Genomic DNA, 4,956 nt, shown 5'->3' on the forward strand with positions numbered 1-4,956 from the left:
GCGTATAGCAGCGTACGACAACAGTGGCGGCATATGAGAAGAAATCTGATTTTTTACACTTAGATAATGAAACTTTTGTGCCATGCTTTTGGGAAATTTAATAGAGATATTATGAAAGATCTTGAGAGCATAGATAATTTGATGGCGCAGCAGCAGCCGTAGCCCCAGATACGTCTTCGGAGACGTCACTGTCGCCCCCGACACTGCCAGTCGTACGTGTTCAACCTGCTCGGCAAGCTAAGGCGACGGTACGCACGCCCGGATCCAAATATCCCGGGTAACGGATTCCTTATCATCGTTTTTACGTTCTCGTTTGGTTCGTCATTTTGGTTTTAGTCGTCACCGTTTGTCGTTTTAAATTCCTCATGGCTACATGTAAGGTGAGAGGTTTATCCTGTCAGGATCTCCTCTCCCTTCCCTCTTGTTTTCACTCTTCTTCCTTGTTGTTCCACTTCCTTTGGTCCTAGGTCATAGGGTTTCCTTTATGATGTCTTTGGGTTTTGGTCTAAGCAGTCACCCACACTCGCCCCCTATATAATGGAAGTAGGGTTGCCCTAAACATTCAGTTCCTATCGTTGAAGTTTTGAAAGAAAGAAAGTTCACCTTGAGAATTAGGGTTACGATTGCTGGAGGAAGAAGGGAAGCATGAGGAAGGAGAAGATGAGTTGGAAGAAGTGAAGGAGAGGCAACCCCGTCGCCGCCGCCACTCGAGCCTGGCTGCTGTTGAGCCGCCGCCGCTGACCGCTACCCTGCCTGCGTCGAGGAACCGCGCCCGCACCGCGCCGACCTTCCGCCAGGGGCTCTTCACCTGTGGTGATTACCCCGCCGTGATCCATCCTCTCCTCAGGGCGCTGAGCCCGACTTGCCCCTCCACGCCGTTCTGTTCTGCCTCAAGTCGCCAGACGCGTTAAGCCTGTCACTGACGCCCCGCGACCCTTTGCACCCGTCAGTGTCTTTGTGCGTGCGTCCTGGTCAATGTCGACCACAGTTGGGCCCTCCCTCGGTGCCTACGGTGTCTCCGGACGACGTCAGCCCTGGGACGCCAGGCGCCTCGGCCTCGCCCAGGCGACTACTTTCCCCGGGCACACTGCCCGCGAGCGGCTCCTTCGGCCAGGCTATCGCGCCCGGCTCTCGATGCCGCACCGCGCTTAGCATGCCCTGCCGCGCTAACTGCGCCCGCCCGTAGCGCCAAGCTACCGGCCCTCTCTCGCGCTGTGCCTCCGCGCACCCCGTTCCCGCTCCCCGCGGCAACAACCTTACTACCGTCCCGCGCCGCGCCAGCGTGCTGTGTCGCGCCCGACTGCCTGTGCACGCTACGACCCGCGCGCCGAGCACGTTGCCGACCCTACACGCCAATCGTCGTCGCCCTAGCTGCCGAGTCCCCGAATCACCTACAACCGGCCTGAAACGTGCCTGGGCACTGATATTCGTCTCCGCTACCCCGACAACGAACAACTACCTCCGGAGGGATCTACTTCCGTCTCTGGACGACCCCTTCGACATCCCGGAGTCGGCACCCTCTTGCTGGTCGGCAGCTGCGCGTGCTATTGATGACCACAAATATGTCATATAATAATCCAGCAAGTGACATTAGTCAAATCATTATTTGCATACATTATTTCCATATTTACCATTCAAATCATGATTTTTTACTAACCCCACTTGATTCAGAGAATCAAGTGGATTGGATCTCATTTTTCACTTAAATGAGTACTGATTAAGAGGAAGTTCAACAAAGAAGGCACTTACTTGGGCTGACTTCATCCACAAAGACGAAGTCCGATTTCATCCACAAGACGAAGGCTGATTTCTTAAAGGACTGAAGGTCACTTACCTGGGCCAGCCCTAAAGGCCCAAAAAGGCCCAAGAAGCCCAAGAAGCCTAAGAAGCCCAAGAGAAGAAACCTATACATGCTCTTTCGAAGAGCCATTTTCAGGGTCTAGAATTTCTGCCAAAACAGGCTAGGGCTTGGAAGAAGAGAGTTCTGCAGACCCTCCAAGAGCTGATGAGCATTGGAGTTGGGGAGAAGAAGCAAGCTGAGGAATAGCTGGAGCAAGAAGATCGCGTCCTCGCCGAAAGGGTTGTGACACGAGGTATGTGTGATTGTGCAGCTTCAGATTTGTGTAATCCTCCCCCTAAGACAATCTCGGTTGGGTTGGAAAGCATTGCCAGACTTTCCCACATTTCCAACCAAGATCGTTCATACATTTTAGGTAATTTGACATTTCAAATCGTTCAGAATCGTGCTTGTTTTCCATCTACATTTTCGTTCAATTCTTCAGAGTTCCTATCCATCATCAGCAGCAAGTTCAGCGCGCAGCAACGCCGCGCGCAGAAACGCCGTGCGCAGCAATGCCGCGCGCAGAAGCTGCGCGCAGCAACGCCGTGCGCAGCAACGCTGCGCACAAGCTGCGTGCAGCCCCACGCGCAGCCCCATGCGCAGAAGCCGCGCGCAGCCAAGCCGCGCACAGAGAACTCCTGCGCGCAGCCAAGCCGCGCGCAGCCAAGCGGCGCACAGAGAATTCCCGCGCGCAGCCAAGCCACGCGCAAAGAATTGCTCTTGCTCAACATTACAGGTGCAGGCCTGTAACTGAGCTGAGAACTTAAACGTTCCTTCTGAAGATTAGATTTTCTAAATCTAATCTTCTGAAGAAATTCTTTAAATTTATCTATTGAAGATCATTCTACTCACTTCTTGATTATTCCTATATAAGTTTTTAACTGAAATAAGTTGAGATTCCACAGACACCTTGCTGTAGAATCATATTACTTAGGTCTTTGATTTGATTGTTAGAATACATTATCTGAATTTGACAACATAAATTAAAATTGAAAGAGGAACATTACCTGATTACCTGCTCCATGTGGTTCGACACCTTACTCGCCCTAAGGCTGTGAGGTTAACTTGATTGTTGAATATCTCAATTAATCACACGATTATTCAGTAATAAGCACACTATAAAAAGAGATTATCAGCTATATACCCGACGCCTGTGCATTTCATCATAGGTCATCTACATAGGAGACCCGTGTTGGATGACTATCCCTGAGTAGACGTCCGTCCCCGCTACACTCGACGCCGAGTCTACCCCCGCGGTGACGGCAGGACCCCCTCCCCGACACCATCCTGCATCATAATTGGTCTAGAGAGAGAAAATGGTCAAAATGAGGAGTTAGAGAGAGAAAATGAAGAAATGGTGGAGTTTGAAATGGAATTCGAAGGTCAAAATGGTGGATATTTTTATCAAAATTTTGGGGAACAAATTATAGATAAGGATCATGGTCTACAGAGAGAAAGAGTTGATTCTAGAAAGAGAAAGTAGGAAAAAAGTTGTTTAGAGTGAGAAAGGGATATATTCAAATGAAAAATGGATGGAGATTGATGGGAGACTAGAAATCTAAGTTACTGAAACCTCAATGCAAGTTAATTTAGCCCTCAATGCTTCCTCTCAAGTCTAGATCCTTATATTTTGCCAGGATCAGGAATTTTTCAATGCAACCAATGGATGAGATTAAGAGAAAACATTAACAGACTTTTATTAAGCAGGTTGAACATCCTGGATTCTGAAATTGCCTTGTCCTGCTGGCTAGCCACTTTCTATAGCACGTCTAGAATGAGGGAAAATGAGGGAGAAAAAAGTATTTAGTTATAGAGATAATCACTAAGATACCCCGTTGGGCATTTTCTATTCTCTTTTCTTGTCATTTTGCTTCTTTTCACCATTAGTTGAGAGCTTTGCCTTCTAATTTTCAACTTCTTTCTTTGTGAGGTGTTTGAAAGCCCAATAGGCATGTTAGGTCATGTCCTAACTCCCTCTGATTGCTCTTTTAGAGGCCCACATCACCATTTGATCATTTAAAGCCCATTTATAAAATCATTGAGCTCCCAAAAATTCTCCAACTCCTTAGAGTTGTATCTTCTTATTCCTGTAAATTTCTGCACATGCAGAACTATAAAATAGTCATCAGTAATAAAACTGCTTGACTTCAAAGAAGTCAAGGAGATTTATTAAAAATAACCATAATGTGCAGAAATTGAAATTTAAAGTCAATGCATAAATATTCAACTAATTCATATAATAACACCGTAAATTCCAAATTAATAATACCAAAATCATCTAAAATGTATGCAAATAACCATGTATTTATGATGTTATCAAGTGGTTGAAGAGATTGTGGCAGATTATGTTCACCAAGAAATAACCTGAAAATGGATCTTGGTCTATTTGAGATTGTTCATTTTAATCATAATCAAAGGTTTATTTTGTCCTTTTCCTACCAAAAAAAATTGAATAACCTAATGGATCAAACTAATCCTTGGCTACTACGAATTGCCTAGTGTCGTAGAAGAAACATTCTATTCTGATAAGCAGAATAGAGCAACTGATGTAAGCATAACTTATTGAAGAACCTTTGGATGACCAGATCGCCATACCAGGAGTCTTCATCTGAGGAAATACCGTTCTGAAATAAAAAATATTATTAACTTTAGGATAGGGGATGAAATCACAGATTTGTCCAAAAGCGACCTGATTGCAGCTTTATAAAAGTCAAATTATCATTACCAAGTTCTAAAAAAATATGGGTAAGATATCGTATAGTTTTAGGCCAATAATTATTGTGGGAATAAGTTATTTGTTTTCTATTCAGAATGAATTACCTATGTATAGTAAGCAAGCACACAAAACTCAGATTTGTTTGTTAATAGAGATTTATTTTCTTCCTTCATTGTTCATTTACTTTGTAACTTGACCTCAAAACATTCAGAACCTTTTACTACCTTCATTTTGTATGATCTTCATTCCTTCTTCATTTTCATCTTCATGTTACAATATTGATGAAGATGTCTCACTCCCTCCCTCTTGTATCTTCTTATTCATGCAGTGGAAAAAGAAGATGCGTAGCGGTTATGATTAAATTCATTCTGAACCTTCATAACCTTCTTCTGAATATGAA

Source organism: Wolffia australiana, chromosome 5 (assembly GCF_029677425.1).
Source record: "Wolffia australiana isolate 7733 chromosome 5, ASM2967742v1".
NCBI classification, from domain to species: Eukaryota; Viridiplantae; Streptophyta; class Magnoliopsida; order Alismatales; family Araceae; genus Wolffia; species Wolffia australiana.